Here is a 17,693-nt window from a genome sequence, read left to right as displayed (position 1 = left end):
TCCCTCTAAACCTTCTCCCCATGTATATGTGTGAATGTTATAAGATTAAAATGAAGAGTAAGATTAAGGCGCTGAGGCCAAGGGCAGGAGACGAAGCAGTGTTAAACTCACTCACCTCAGCGCTGTACCGACGCTGCAGCTGTGGCCTGCAGGCACTGGGCTCCTGGACCGGCTGCACTCTCCTCAGCTCTGAGTTTGCTCTGTGGCTGCGAGCTCCCTTTCGGGGACACTCCTGTTCCTGTTCTGTGTATTACTTATTTACTTCTTTCATTTCATTTCATTTAAAAATCCTTTTATTAATTATTATTGAAAATCAACAACAACAAAAAATACATTAAAGTAATCAACATATTAATATGTACAATAAGCGTTAAACTATCAACCAAGCTAAACAGTATATCAAACAGTATAAGAAAAAAAAACAAAATGTTAAAGCTTTTTTTTGGAAAAAAGAAAGAAGGAAAAAGAACCCCTACTAACTAAAACAAACAAAAAAAAACCCTACTAACAAAAAAAAACAGAGAAAAAACCCATTTGGAGCGCAAATCCAGAGCTATATGCCATATAAGCTTCCATAAAAAAAGACATCAATCCACCAACCAAATCCATTTACCCAAGAATCAGAAGGGGACCATCTTAATTAACTCAAATCAAATGATAGTAGCGGGCAAAAGAGCCCCACATTTTCTCAAAGTCAAATTGAAGATCAAAAGTTCGACTTCTGATTTTTTCCAAACTAAGACATAACATCACCTGAGAGAACCATTGTATCAAAGTGGGAGCAGAAGCATCTTTCCATTTTAATAAAATAGCCCTTCTAGCCAATAATGTGACAAATGCAATTACGTGTTGGTCTGATATAGAAATACCGTGAATATATTAAGGAATTATACCAAACAAAATTGTCAATTTATTAAGTTGTAAATTAATTTTTAAAGCTTTAGAAGATTACTTTTTTATCGTTTGCACGATTTGTTCTTTTTTTCCGCACATTGGGTGTTTGTTGTGAAAAGTTTTTTATGGATTCCATTGTGTTTCCTTGCTTTGTCATTGCCTACAAGATAATGAAACTTCAAGGCTGTATATGGCATTATTGATAATGAAAGTGCTTTGAACTTTAAACATTATAATTGTTTACACATTGTAAAGATCTTTACATCTTCTCTGGCAGCTCATTCCATACATCCATCACCCACTGTGTTGAAATTTTTACCTCAAGTCTCTTTTAAATCTTTCCCCTCTCACCTTAAACATATGTCCACTCATCTTGGACTCCCCTACTGTAGGGAAAATGATGGTGGCCATCCACCCTATCTACTGCCTCGTGATTTTATAAACCTCTGTAAAGTTACGTTTCAATCTCCTACAAAAATCCCAAGCTATTCAGTCTCTCTTCATAATTCAAGCCCTCCAGTCCCAGTGATGTCCTCAATTTTTGTAGATGCACAGTAGAAAGCATTCTTCTAGGGTGCATCACAACCTGGTATGGAAGTTGTCCTGTCCAAGACCGAAAGAAGCTGCAGAAGATCATGAGCACAGCACAGCACATCACACAAACCAATCTTCCATTCGTGGACTCACTTTACACCGCATGCTGTCAGAGCAGTGCTGCCAGGATAATCAAGGACACAACCCACCCAGCCAACAGACTTTTTGTCCCTCTTCCCTCCGGGAGAAGGTTCAGGAGCTTGAAGACTTGTGCGGCCAGATTTGGGAACAGCTTCTTTCCAACTGTGATAAAACTGCTAAACGGATCCTGACCCGGATCTGGGCCGTATCCTCCAAATATCCGGACCTGCCTCTCGGTTTTTTTGCACTACCTTACTTCCCATTTTCTATTAATGATTTAGAATTTAAATTTTTAATATTTACTAATTTTAACTATTTTTAATATTTTTAGTATTTAATATTTGTAATCCAGGGAGTGTGAAGCACAGAATCAAATATCACTGTGATGATTGTACGTTCTAGTACCAATTGTTTGCCGACAATAAAGTGTAAAGTAAGTAAAGTAAGTAAGTATAAACACTCCATCAAGAACTTAGAAAAGCTAAGGGCTGGAGAGAAAACAGCATCTAAGTAGTTCCTGAGGAAATCTCCACTGTTCTTTCGAAGTGTTTTCATTTAGAGTTCAGATCTTCTAGTCTTAGTCAGCTTAGGGGACCCCATTAGTAACACAGATACCTCCAAATTCAGTGCAATTTATCCAGAAAGATATAAAACCATCCACCTTCAAGGACCTCCACCATCAAGGCCATACTCTCTTCACACTGCTGCCATCAGGCAAGCAGTGCAGGAGCCTTAGGTCCCATACCACCAGGTTTATGAACAGTTATTACCCTTCAACCATCAGTCTCCTGAACCAGAGGTGATAACTTCACTTAACAAAAATACTGAACTGATTTCACAATCTATGGACTCATTTTAAAGGACTCTATAATGCATGTTCTCAATATTATTTATTTATCTAACTATTTATGTGTTTGTTTGTTTATTTATTTACATTGAATTCCGGTTAATTGGGCCAATGGTTAATTGGAGCAATGGTTTATTGGAGAAAACTTGTAAAGAACAAAAACTAATTGAGAAAATACCCAAAATTCCCTTTGTTTACTAGTGTCAGTGGCATGCATTGGTGTGGCTTTTAGACTGCACAGGCACTTGGAGCAATCAGTTTTTTAAACAGTGTCAGCTGCATGTGTTTGTGTTCATAAGGCAGTGATTTTTGACAGTAATAGATGAATGGTAAGACAATTCAGAACTGTTTTGCTCACTGCAGTTTCAAGCATTCAGGCTTCCAGGAACCAGAAATCGCCAGAAGTGAACAAAGATATACAAAAAATTTGAAGGCATCAAAATCATCTTGAATGGTACAATCAAAATGAAGATCTGGATAATGCAATCATCAAAAGCATGGTATGCTTTAACCTGCACCAGGTGTCTGCATTTCTGTGTCTGTGATTTTGTTCAGCGCAGACACAGTCAATCAAAAGAATATGGCAGCGTACACTGGGTGTATTCCACTGTCGGTTATTATTAGAAATTAATACACAGTTTTATAGTACTGTAGTAGCATTGGTGTTTCAGAATCAGAATCAGGTTTATTATCACCACATATGTCATGAAATTTGTTAGCTTCGCAGCAGCAGTTCAGTGTAATACATAATATAGAAGAAAAAAAAGTAAATCAATTACTGTATACGTATATTGAATAGATTAAAAATTGTGCAAGAAACAGAAATAATACATATTAAATAATATATATTTGTTCTGTGTTTCATTTAAACACATAGCTTGTTACTCAGTTTGTCTTTTTTATACCTTTTTAACTATTTCCATATGCTTCAGCTAACTGGAGAGGACCAAAATGTACTTGTCCTGAAGTGTCCCAATAAACCAAAATCCACTTTCTTACTTACTTTGTTTGTTTGTTTGTTTATTTATATATATATTTATTGGTCCAATTTATCTCCTTTTGCACATTGGTCTCTGTCAGTCTTTGTGTTTAGATTTTCAATAATCCTGTTGCATTTCTTTGTTCTACTGTGAATGCCTGCAAGAAAGTGAATCTCAGGGTAGTGTATAGTGACATATATGAACTTGGATAATGAATTGACTTTGAAATTTGAACTTTTGAAAACAAATATTTTGTTTATTCCTTTGGGGTGTTATGTGGGTCTGTGCACTGATGAGGTGGCATTATTATGCCCGCTCTGATGCATTGTTGAACCTATGGTCGTCATGTTCACTGTTAAAAATAAACACCACCATCCCTCATCTTGTGAGCCTGGGCATCTATAGGATGCTACTGAGGAAGAAGGAGTGGGTCCATTGAAAGATCAAAGAACAAGCATGAAAATGCTGCAACTGAGGAGGTAATGGGTAAAGATGAAAACAAAAGAGAAATGCTGGAAATAATCAACTGGTCAGGTACATCTGTGGAGAATGAAAAAGATATTATGTATATAACATACAGTATAGGAGAAGAAACAGACTATCAAGCATGTTTCATCATTCAATCATGGCTGATTTTTTTCAGCTCTATTCTCCCCCTTATGTTTAACCCCCTCCTCAATTTCTGTCTTAAATACTCCAGTGACTTGGCTTGTACAGCCCTTGTGCCAATGAATACTGCTTGCCACATAAAGGTTCAGATCATCACAAAAATTAGTTTGGATGGGTAGTTGACTGCAAAGGAGGGTTTGGGGAATGGAAATGATTGGAAAATAGGAGTATAATTTTTGCTGATGTCATGTGGAAAACTTAATTTGGAAAAAGATAGTTTTGGAATAGTAAAAATGGAGATAATTGAGGATGCCTTCAGCACGTAAGTGCAATTACAAAGAAGGAATGGTATCACCTCGACTTCCTTCGGGGTTTGCGGCATGACATCTAAATCTTTGAAAAACTCATATAGATATGCAGTGCAGAGTGTATTGACTGGTTGTATCACAGCTTTGTATGGAAACACCAATGCCCTTGATCAGAAAATCCAACGAAATCCAACAAAAAGTCCAGTCCATCGCTGGTAAAGCACTCCTCACCATTGAAAACATTTACATGAAAAGCTGTCGTAGGAAAGCAGAATCCATCATCAGGGACCTTGACCACCCAGGACATGCTCTCTTCACACCACTGCTATCAGGAAGAAGGTACAGGAACCTTAGGTTTCACACAACCAGGTTCAAAGACAGTTATTACCCCTCAACCGTTAGGTTCTTGAACCAATGGTGATAAATTTACTCAACTTCACAAGCCCCATTATGGAAATATTCTTACAACCTATGGACTCTGTTTCAAAAATTCTTCATTTTATATTCTTGATACTCATTGTTTATTTATCTATTATTATTCTTTCTTTTTTATATTTGCACAGTTTGTTGCCTTTTGCACACTGGTTGAACACGCAAGCTGATGCAGTCGCTTATTGATTCTGTTATGGTTATTATTCAAATAATTATTGAGTTTGAACTTTGAACAGGGTGGTGAAAATGAGTTTTAGTACTCTGGCCTTCATTAATCAGAGCACTGAGTGTAGAAGTTGGGATGTTACGTTGCAGTTGTACAAGATAATATTGGGAGTATTCTGTTCAGTTCTGGTCTTCCTACTATAGAAAAGATTTAATAAGCTTGAAAGAATGCAGAAATTTATGAGGATGTTGCCAAGACATGAGTTATGGAGAAGGTTTGAGCAAGCTGCGAACTCTCTTCAATGAAGCATGCAGAAGGAGAATGAGAGGTGATCTTATAGAGATGGATATGTCATGAGGAGTTTAGACACGCTCAGTGCTCACAGGATTGGCTAATCAAGAACTAAAGGGCATTATTTTCAAAGTTCAAAATAAGTTTATTATTGAAGTACATATGTGTCACCATCTCCAACCCTGAGATTTGTTTTCTTGCGGCCATACGCAGTGAATCCAAGAAACATAATACAACCAATGTGCAAAAGAAAAAAAATTGTGCGAGTACAAAGGAGAAAAAAGGAATTGACCATAAGACATAGAAGCAGAATTTGGTCCATTGTGTCTGCAATGCCATTCAATCATGGCTGACCCTTTTCTTCCTCTCCACAGCCCCATCCGCCAGCCTTCTCTCCGTAACCTTTGATGCTATGTCCAAACAAGAACTGATCAAGCTCTGCCTTAAATATACCCAACGATCTGGCCTCCAGCGCTGTGTGCGGTAATAAATTCCACAAATTCACCATTCTCTGGCTAAAGAAGTTTCTCTACATCTCTGTCTTAGTAATAATAGTAATACTAATAAATAAACAATAACTGTCAAGAACATGAAATGAAGAGTCTTGAAAGTGAGTCCATTGGTGGTGGGGACAGTTCAGTGCTGGGGTGAGTGAATTATACACTCTGGTTCAAGAGACTGATGGTTAAGAGGTAGTAACTGTTCCAGAATCTGGTGGTTTAAAGGGAGCAGGAAGAGATTTAATATGAACCTGAGGGTTCACTCAAAAGGTGGTCAGGATATGGAATGAGCTGCCAGAGGAAGTTCTGAAGGAAGGTACATTAACTAAATTTAAAATATGCTTGGTCAAGTACATGACAGGAAAAATTTTGAGAGATATGTGCCAAATGTGGGCAACAGGGGCCTAGCTTAGCTGAGAACTTGCTCAGTATGAACCAGCTGGGGTGAATGGCCTGTTTCTGTATGACTCAGGGACTCTGTGAACTGCTGATTTGAGTGGGCTGGAATGGAAACATATTGCAGATAGCAATACACTCAGTAGCCGTTTTATTAGATACCTGCTGTACCTAATAAAAGGGCCACTGAGTGTATGTTTGTGTCATTCTGCCGCCATAGCCCATCCTCTTCAAGGTTCCACCTGTTGTGCACTCGGAGATGTTATTCTACACATCACTGTTAAATAACATGCAGTTATTTGAGTTACTGTCACATTCTTGTCAGCTTGAACCAGTCTAGCCTTCTCTTATGAACACTGTCATTAACAAGCCAACTCTCCCCCCCAACCCACCACCACCAACAGAAATGCTGCTCACTGAATGCTTTTCTTTTGTTTTTCCTCACTATTCTCCAGAGACTGTTGTGTGTGAAAATCCGCTGTTTCAGAGATAGCCAAGCCACTCCGTCTGGCACCAACAATTATTCCACAATCAAAGTCAGTTCAATGATATTTCTTCTCCATTCTGATGCTTGGTCTGAACAACAACTGAACCTCTTTACCACGTGTGCATGCTTTTATGCATTGAGTTCTAGCCACGTGATTGAACAATTAGATATTTGAATTAATGAGCAAGTATACAGGTGTCGCTAATGACGTGGCCTCTGAGAGTGATGACCGAGCCTCTGTGGATTCATTTTCATTGGTGCCTCTCCTGAATGAGTGGTCTGAATACAGAATCTGTTCCGAGTACATATTCAGACCAACTTGTTAATTTCTCTTGCAATGATAATCAATGCCCCCTTCTTTATTCATTATACATTCAAAAGGCCTGTGGCATTAATTATAACGTATAAATAAAGGGGAAAAATAAGGAAAATGAATATCTGCTATGTCATAATGAAGCGCATGGCATAAAAGTCTTTGCATTTGATAAGAAGCCAAGATATTAATATATTTAAATACAGTACACAGCAGCATGAGCAGATTAATTTGTAATTCAAGATAATTTAGGCTATTTTCTTAACTCTAGGATTTGTTTATATATTCCGAACGTTTGGAAGACGATGAACACTTGTGCTCCATATTTAAGCAAGGGTGTGCTGACCTTGGAGAAGCTGCAGTGGAGGTTCAGAAGGATGATGCTGGGAATGAATACGGAGTGTTCCATGTTTCTGGGTCTGTACTCAGTGGACTTCAGACGGGTGATAGGGGAATCTTTGTCCTCACTGGATACTGAAAGGCCTGGATGGAGGCGATGTTTCCTTTAGTAGGCAAGTCCAGGATCCAAGGACACAGTCTCGGAACAGAGGGACATCCTTTAGGAAATGTTAGCGCTCCATTAGCATAGCTATTAGCGTAATTTATTACAGCTTGGGGCATCGGAGTTTTGAATAGCCTAGGAATATGGATTCATAGAGTTGTGGAGCACTACAGCACAGAAGCAGGCCCTTTGGCCCATCTAGTCTATGCTGAACTATTATTCTGCAGAGTCCCATCCATCTGCACTTGGACCATTACCTTCCATTCCCTTCCTGTCCATGTACCTTATTCAAGTTTCTCTTAAATGATGAAACCGCATTCATCGCTTCCACTTGCAACTCGTTCCACAGTCACACCACCCTCTGAGTGAAGAAGCTCCCCCTCAGATTCCCCCTAAATATTTCACCTTGCACCCTGAACCGATGACTTCTAATTCTAGTCTCACTCAACCTCTGTGAAAAATAACTGGTTGAATCTACCCAATCTATACCTCTGTTAAATCTCCCCACAATCACCTTATCACAACCAGGGGTTGTTGTTTAAAACAAAAGAGAAAATATTTTTTCAGTTAATATGTGGAATGTATTTTCTCAGTGTAACCTTGTGAGTATGCAGTGTCCTTGTGTTGTTTACCTGTTAAATCTAATTGTTTTTCTTTGGACTAGAAAGAAAATTGTTTCAGGTGTCTCATTTGGGATTGTGGAGATTGTTATCTCTCTTTGTATTTATCACTTTTATTCAATTTGGGGTAATTGAATCAGCGCAGGATTTCCAATGCCTTGCTTTGCAGTTGCTTTTGGGGGTTATTGTTTCACCCAGACACCAGAACTGTTTGATTGGTCCTGAATTCCTCTGTGCTCCAAGCTGTATTTCAGGGGTGCTTGCCAGCCCCTCTTTGCTCAGTCGTTGTGGATCCTTGTCTGGTAAAACTCTAACCAAATTCTGTGGAAAGTGAGTGATTTTTGTCGAGTTCTGTGTATCGTGAGTAATTTCAAATTGTCAGGTTCTGTGTATTGTGAGTGCGTTCAGCTTGTCAAGGTTCTATGTAGTTTGCCAGAGCTCTTGTTAGTTTTGCTGGTTAATTTCTATAATAAATCTTTTGTTTTGTTTGAATTGCGGAAGTCTCTTGGATTCTTGTACTTGAGTTTGTTAGTGAATTTGACACTCCTATGCTCCAGGGAAAAAAAAAGTCTTAACCTATTCAGTATTTCCCTAGATATAATTGATTGTTGGAAGATGGGATGAATGTAGATAGTTGCCCATGAGTTTGTAAGGACAAAATGGGCCAAGTGGCTTGTTTGAATTGAATTGACTTTATTATGTACATCCTTCACATACATGAGGAGCAAAAATATTTACGTTACATCTCTGTCTAAATGTGCAATTTATAGTAATTTGTAATAAATAGTATGTACAACAGGACAGTCAATATAGCATAAAAATGCAATTGTATCAGTGTGAATTAATCAGTCTGATGGCCTGGTGGAAGAAGCTGTCCCGGGGCCTGTTGGTCCTGGCTTTTATGCTGTGGTACCATTTCCCGGATGGTAGCAGCTGGAACAGTTTGTGGTTGGGGTGACTCGGGTCCCAATGATCCTTCGAGCCTTTTTTACACACCTGTCTTTGTAAATGTCCTGAATAGTGGGAAGTTCACATCTACAGATGCACTGGGCTGTCCATATGACTCTCTGTAGAGTCTTGCGATTGAGGGAAGTACAGTTCCCATACCCTGCAGGAAGTTCTTAGGATTTGGGGGCCCATACAAATTTCCTCAGCTGTCTGAGCTGTTGTGCTTTTTTCACCACACAGCCGGTATGCACAGACCACGTGAGATCCTCCGTGATGTGTGTGCCAAGGAACTTAAAGCTGTTCACCCTCTCAGCCCCAGATCTATTGATGTCAATAGGGGTTAGCCTGTCTCCATTCCTCCTGTAGTCCACAACCAGCAACTTTGTTTTTTGTGACATTGAGGAAGAGGTTATTTTCATGTTACCACTGTGTCAGGGTGATGACTTCTTCTCTGTAGGCTGCCTCATTATTATTTGAGAATTAGGCCAATCAATGTGGTGCCATCAGCAAATTTAATTAGCAGATGGGAGCTGTGGGTGGCAGCACAGTCATGGGTATACAGAGAGTAAAGGAGGGGGACTTAGGACACAGCCTTGAGGGGCACCTGTGTTGTGGAGCAGAGGTGAGGGAGCCTAGTCTTACCACCTGCTGGCGATCTGACTATTTAGTGGGATCACCCAGTCGAGCATGATGTTCTCCTTGGGGTTAGTCCCTTAATGGAGAATGCCTGTGTGTGACTTTGTTTAATGTAGAGACGCTGATGCACGGGCAGCCACCACACAGTCCTTGACAGATCAAGCTCAGCTTCCAGAGACATGGAATGCAAGACACCTGGGGCCCCTTCACTGCCATTATAGTGCGTTATCATCTTCTGCCGGCTCCACTGCTGAGGTTTTGATTGCTGTTTGTCTGGAAACTTCCCCTTGACCTTACTACCAGGGATGACCCTACCAGGAGCTAAACTCCAGACGGCATTGCTCTCGAGATCTCAGGAACTCACAAGCTTCCCCACCACGACAAGGTTACTGCCACAACCACAGACTCTGATGCCTGGTCCACATGCCCCCCCCCGAGGCAAGTAGCAGGTGCACTCGTGAATACGGGGCACGGTAGCATAGTAACTAACGCAACGCTTTACAGGACTAGTGATCTGGGTTCAGTCCCCACTGCTACCTGTAAGGAATTTGTCCATTCTCCCTGTGACCACATGGGTTTCCTCCCACCGTCCAAATTTGTACCAGTTGGTAGGTTAATTAGTCATTGTAAATTGTCCTGCAATTAGGCAAGGTTAACTCAGTGATTGCTAGACAGTGCAGCTCGAAGGGAAAGTAGGCCTACTCCATGCTGTATCTCAATAAGTAGATAAATAATAAATAAATAAATATATATATATATATATATATATATATATATATAATTACTCTCTCTGCTTCTCCTCATCCATGTCCAGGGAAGAGGACTACTGATTCGACTGACTCTGGCAAGGAGCAAGATCCATTTAATATTTGGATATTGCTTTCTGCCACAGAGTTGGCATTTAACTTTCAGTTCGAGAGTTTTAGTTCACAGCTCTGTTAGCCCAGCCTTTTTTGTTTTCCTTTTCCTTTAATTTCTGTAATAGCTCTGATTAAAGTCACTGAACTGTCGACCTGCTTCAGTGTGACTCTCTCTCTGCACCCTGTGGCTATATCTGAACACTCTACAGTAACGATCCTTGGGGATCGTCTATGCTATACTGCCCGATGACTCTAAATGGGAAGATTCTCTTCAGGAGGTTGAATGGCAGAGTTATGTTACTGCAGAAAAATAACTCACTACTTTGCAAACTTTTGCAGGATGTGACAAGATACGGTGTACATTCATAACCTCTTGTGAAAAATAAGCAGATTAAAGTTTTTTTTTTATTTATTTGGCTGACAAATACTTGATGTTTGACATTCTGGATATCACATATATTGACTTCAACACATCACATTTCAAGTCCAATACAGCAGAGATCATTCTGTCAGTAAAATATCCTGAAATCTGCTCTCCAAGGCAACAGGAGCTTTATTACAAAGGCAGATGTTGTGACAGACACCTTTTTCAATAAAACTAAAACTTCTTATGAAACAAAAATCAAATAATTTTCACATCAGTGGTGCCCAACATGGCAAGCCATTTGAACTGAGGTATTGATCTATCAAGCAGTAAGCTCATTTCCACCGTCAGGTTAGAATGGAACCATGGGGGGAGGGGGGGAGAGGGGAGGGGAGGAGAGAGAGATCTTTGGTATTTGGTATCCACAAATACCAAAGATCCTTCAGATAGTGAAAATCCAGAGTAACAGACAAACAAAATGGTGGAGAAACTGAGCAGGTCAGGAAGCTTCCATGGAGAGGAATAAACAGCCAACATTTTGGGCTGAGACCCTTCATCGAGACTGGAAAGAAAGATGGCAGAAGCAAGGATTAAAAGGTGGGGGGAGAAGGAGTGAAAGTTAGAAGGTGATAGGGGAAGCCAGTTGAGGGGGGAGTTAAGAATGTAGGCCTATCACCACAATAGGTCTACAGCAGCTGCATTTTCACTGGTGCTCATCTTGGCCTTGGATCATCAGGACAATAGTAAAATACTTATGACAGGCTCGAGGAAATCTGCGGATGCTGGAATTTCAAGCAACACACATCCAACTTTTATGCGTGTTGCTTATGACAGGGTGCTGTTTATTGATTCAGTTCAGTGTTCAATACAATCATACCCTCAGTTCTAAGCAAAAATCTCCAAAACCAGGGCCTCTGTAACTCCCTCTCCAGAGGGATCCTTGACACCCTCAATGGGAGGAATGTCTGTGTAGATTGGAAATAGCATCTCCTCCTCGCTGACGATCAATATTGGTGCACCTCGGGTGTGTGCTTAGCCCAATTCTCTATTCCCTCTACACCCTCAGCTATTGTTGGCAGAGTTTCAGATGGTGGTGAGGAGGTGTACAGGAGTGAGATACTGTAGATCTGCTGGTTGAGTGGTGTCGCAGCAAAAAACAAACTCAACATCAGAAAGATCAAGGAATTGAATGTGGGCTTCAACGATGGAAAGTTGAGGGAACATACACCAGTACTCATTGAGGGATCAGCAGTGCAAAAGGTGAGCAGTTTCAAGTTCCTGAGCGTCAACATCTCTGAGGTCTATCCTGGGCCCAACATATTTACAAAGAAGGCCTGAGAGTGGCTACATTTTATTAGGAGTGTGAGTAGAATTGCTATGTCACCAAAGACTCTCACAAATTTCTATAGATATACTGTGGAGAGCATTCTAACTGATTGTATCACTGTCTGATATGGAGGGGCCACTGCACAGGATCAGCAAAAGCTGTAGAAAGTTGAAAATTCATTTAGCTTCATCATAGGCACTCATCTCCCCAACTTCGAGTTAATCTTCAAAAGGCAATACCTCAAAAAGCAATATCTGTTGTTAGGAACCACCGTCATGCTGGACATGCCCTCTTCTCATTGCTACCATAAATGAAGAGCTACAGGAGCCTGAAGACACACACTCAATGATTCAGGAACAGCTTCTTTCCCTCCATCATCAGACTTCTGAATGGACATTGAATGCATGAACAGTTCTCAATATTTTGCGTACCTCTCTTTTTGCACTATATATTCAATTTATTTTCATTTTTCTTACTATAATTTGTAGCTTTTGTAATAATGTATTGAAATGTACTGCCGCCGCATAACGACAAATTTCACGACAAATGCTGGTGATATTGAACCTGATTTTGAGACAGCAGTGGGAAATGAACCCTATTGCTGTAAAGCGATGTGCTAACTGCTCTGCTACTCTGTCATCCTGTGCTCACGTAGGACCTAACTACCAAATTCAAGAACACCCACTTTCCTACAACCATTCAGTTCTTGAACCAACCCATAATCAAATTATGATCACTTTGTTTCCTTTCATTTCTGTTGTGTTTTCTTGTAAATAATGCATATAATTTATGTTTGATTTATGATTTTTGTGTGACTTCTGCTTCTGTAAGACCTTAAGATCATAGGACATAGGAGCAGAATAATGCCATGCAGTCCATGGTATCTGCTCTGCTCTGATTGATGTACTAATCCTCTCAACCACATTCTCCTGCCTTCTACCTTTGACGCCCTTACTAAACAAAAACCTATCAATCTCTGCTTTAAATATACCCAATGACTTGGTCTCCACTAACATCAATGGCAATACCTTCTGGCTAAAACTTAAAATAATTCTTCTAATCTCTGTTCTAAAAGAATGTCCTTGTATTCTGAGGCTGTGCCCTCTGGCCCTAGACTCCACCACTATAGAAAGTATCCCCTCCACTTCCACTCTATCTAGGATTTTCAATATTTAATAGGTTACAATGAAATCCCCCCCCCCATTCTTCTAAATCCCAGTGAGTACAGACCCTAAGCCATCAAATGCTCCTCATGCATTAATTCTTTCATTCCTGCAATCGTTCTCTTGAATTTCTTTTGGATCCTCTTGTAGGTAAGGACTCCTTTCTTAGATAAGGGATCTATTTATGATGATGTGATATAAAATATAATACTATGTGCCTGTGGTGCTACTACAAGTAAGTTTTTCATTTAACCTGTTCATACATGCATGACTGTATATAATAATAACCTCAACTTTGACTAGAATCAACTCAGTTAACAATTACCACCTGGGATCTGAAACTTCCTGTCTCTACTGGTGGTTAAAGCAGAGTCAATCATTTCCTTCAGAAGAGATCTGGAGAGTGAATTCAAGGCAAATAATTTGAAGGACCACAAGGAAAGGGGCTGTTCCAGATTTGATGGGCTAAACAGTCTCATTTTGCAATCCAACAATTCCAGTGTTCCAGATTACCCCGGGAAATTGGGAGTTAGCTGCTTCCTGACAACCAAGTTCAAAGCTCTTAGCTCAATTATCAAAGTACGTATATGTCATCATATACAACCCTGAGAATCATTTTCTTGCAGGCATTCACAGTAGAAGAAAGAAATACAATAATCAATGAAGAACCACATAGAAACAAAGACTGACAAAGAACCAGGGTTCTAAACAAGGAAGTAAATAATACTGAGAACATGAATTGCAGATGGCTTAAAAGTCACAGTCACAGAGCATGACAGCACAGAAACAGGCCCTTCAGCCCATCTAGCTGAACCATTATTCTGCCTACTCCCACTGACATACACCACAGCCCTCCACACCTCCCTCACCCATGCACCCATCCAAACCTCCCAGACATTGAAATCAAACCCACATCCACCAATTCCGCTGGCAGATCATTCCACACTCTCACCACCTCCCCGAGCGAAGACGTTCCCCCTTGAGTGTTACAAAGACAAGACAATCTGCAGATGCTGGAAATCCAAAGCAACACACACAGAATGCTGGAGGAACTGAGCTGGTCAGCCAGCATCTGTGGAAAAGAGTAAACCGTCGATGTTTTGGGCCGAGAACCTTCTTCAGGACTGGGAAGAAAGAAGTCAAAGTAAGAAGATGGGTTGAGGGGAGGAAGAAGTACAAGGTGGCAGGTGATAGGTGAAACTGGGAGAGGGGATGGGGGTGAAGTAAAGACCTGGGGGTTGATTGGTGAAGGAGATAAAGGGCGGCGAGTCTGTAGGTTGAGGTATCAGTTCAGAGTTGTGGTGAATGAAGTTAACCACAGTGGTTCAAGAACAGTTTGTTTACTTATCTAGTTCCAAGGGTGGTTGAAAGTCCAATACATCTTAGTGAGGTCAGGAGTCACATCTAAACAGGGAAGGACAGCAGGCTTACCTTCTCTAAATAGCATGAGTGGAAAAGAATAGGTTTGAATAGAATTCGTTACCTTTGTAGTCACTATAAAGACTATAAGACCACAAGACATTGGAGTAGAATTAGGCCATTCAACCCATTGAATCTGCCTCACCATTCCTTCATGGCTGATTTAATATCATTCTCAACCCCATTCTCCTGCCTCCTCCCTGTAACCTTTAATGTCCTGACTAATCAAGAACCTATCAACATCTGCTTTAAGTATATCAAATGACCTGACTTCCACAGTGGATAATAGGTTCCACAGATTCACTACCCTCTGGCTAACAAAATTCTACCTCATCTCTGTTCTAAATGAAAGTCCCTCTATTCTGAGGCTGCTCCCTCTGGTCCTAGGGTCACTCACTGCAGGAAACATTTTCTGCACAGCCACTCTATGTAAGGCCTCAAGCATGAAAAAATCAGCATATGCTGGAAATCCAATGCAAGAAGAACTCAGCAGGCCCGGAAGCATCTATAGGAAAGAGTAAAGAGCTGATATTTTCAGCTGAGGCCCTAGGGCTGGCTAAAGAGTCTTGGACCAAAATGTCGACTGTTAACTCTTTTCCACAGGTGCTGCATGACCTGCTGAGTTCCTCCAGCATGTTGTGCGTGTTACTATGTAAGGACTTTCAATATTTGATAGGTTTAAATGAGATCTCCCACGACACCCCCCCCCCCATTCTTCTTTAAAACATTACCTTTTTGACTCCTAATTTATACCAGTAACTGGATTTACATTCCCCAGGTATCATTACTGGGTTTGAACTCGTGACTCCACGTCATTAGTGCTGATTTCTGAAATTGTTGCTCAGCATCTTAATCTTTCCCGACCCACTCTCCCCCACACCACCATTACCACATGCATCATTAAATATCACTCAACCAAATGTTGTTAGGTCCTCTGAAACGGACAATATGCCTTGTAACTGCCTTAATGTTGTAGCTGTAAAGGAAAGCTTCTTAGTCAGTTAAAATTACTTATTGTAATCAGCAACCTGGTCTACTAATTAGATCCCACACAGACTTAATGAAACCAAAATTTGAGTGGGTGTAAACCCTGTGCAGTCGAAAATAATCTGCTCTTACTGGAAGTCTTGTTCAGAAATTTACCTCTTTCGCGCATCACCTCAAAGAGAGAGTGCTTTGTGAAGTACTTTTGCTCCGTCTGCAACAAGTAGTATTTCCTGGTGGCCAAACCTTTTAATTCCAATCCCCTTCCCCATTCTGACAGATCTGTTTTACAGCCTCCTCTACTGTCACAATGAGGCCACTCTCCGGTTGGAGGAACAACACCTCATATTCTGTCCAGGTGGCCTCCAACATGATGGCATGAACATTGATTTCTTTAACTTCCAGTACTTTTTCTTCTCCTTCTTCACTCTTCTTCCATTCCCCATTCTGGCTCTCCTCTTACCTCGTCTCTTCTCCTCACCTGTTTATCGCCTCCCTTTGATGCCACTCCTCCTTCCGTTTCTCCCATGGTCCACCCTCCTCTCCCATCGGATTCAGTCTTCTTCAGTCCTCCTCCTCCTCTTAACAACCAGTTTCTCATTTCATGCCCCTCCCCCCCATCCACGTGGCTTCACCAATCACCTTATAACTTATACTCTTTCCTCTCCCTCTACCTTCTTATTCTGGCTTCTTCCCCCTTCCTTTACAGTTCTGATGGAGGATTCCAGACCAAAACATCGACTGTTTATTCCTCTCCATAGATGCTGCCCAATCTGCTGAGTTCCTCCAGAATTCTACGTGTGTTTCACCATCTTTCCCTTTTCTATCCTGCATGCTTCACCCTCCTGCTCCTCTCACTTGGATTAATTTATCACCTGCCAAGTCCTGCTCTTCCCTCTCCCTCTACTCTTTCATTCTGGCTTCTTCCTCCTTCCCTTCCAGCTCCTATGAAAGGCATTGACCCGAAATATCAACTGTTCACTTTCCTCCATAGATTGAATTGAACTGAATGATCTTTATTGTCATTATACATAGGCACAATGAAACTCTGTTTGCCTTCCTCTCGGGCAATTAAATAAAGCGGTAGATAAAAACAAGACAGTAATAGAGAAACAGTATTAAGTAGATAAGTAGCAGACAATAAGTTGCAGCAGCACCAGAATATCACAGCAATGCACAAAGTGCCGTTAGTGCAAGTATTTGAGTCATTGTGTGTGCATGTGTGTGCTCACAGTTTCAGTCATTGTTCTGTGGGAGTGGTGTGATGGAGGCCACAACTCTGGGATAGAAGTTGTTCCTCAGTCTATTTGTTCTGGCTTTTAGTGTCCTGAATCTTTTGCTGGAAGGCAGCGGGTCAAACAGGGAGTGGCCGGGGTGTGTGGTGTCTCTGGTTATGCTGATTGCTTTCCTCCTGAGTCTGCTGGAATAGATGGTGTCCAGTCCTGGGAGCTCCATCCTGACAATTCGCTGGGCCGCCCTCACCACGCGATGCAGGTCTTGTCGCTCAGCGGCTGTGCAGCTGGCATACCACACTGTGGCGCTGTTGGTCAGGGTGGTTTCAATTGTGCTTCTGTAGAAGTTACGCAACAGCTTTTGAGGGAGTTTGGCCTGTTTCAGCTTTCTGAGGAAGAAAAGTCTTTGTTGTGCCTTCTTCACAAGCAATGAGGTGTTGGTGGTCCACCTCAGCTTTTTTGACAACATAACTCCAAGGAACTTTAGGTTTTCCACACTTTCCACTACCTCTCCATGTATATGAAGGGAGGTGTGTACTCTGTCCTTTGATCTTCTGAAACTAATGATCATCTCTTCTGTTTTAGAAGTGTTAAGGATGCTGCCTGACCTGAGTTCCTCCAGCATTCTTAGTGATATTACAAGACCCTAAGACATAGGAGCAGAATTAGGTCATTTGACCCATCAAGTCTGCCCTGCTATTTCATCATGGTTGATCCAATTTTCCATTCAACCTCAATCT

This window comes from Mobula hypostoma, chromosome 14 (genome assembly GCF_963921235.1).
Source record: "Mobula hypostoma chromosome 14, sMobHyp1.1, whole genome shotgun sequence".
NCBI classification, from domain to species: domain Eukaryota; kingdom Metazoa; phylum Chordata; class Chondrichthyes; order Myliobatiformes; family Myliobatidae; genus Mobula; species Mobula hypostoma.
The sequence above is the reverse complement of the archived record's forward strand: the minus strand, read 5'-3'. Positions refer to the sequence as shown.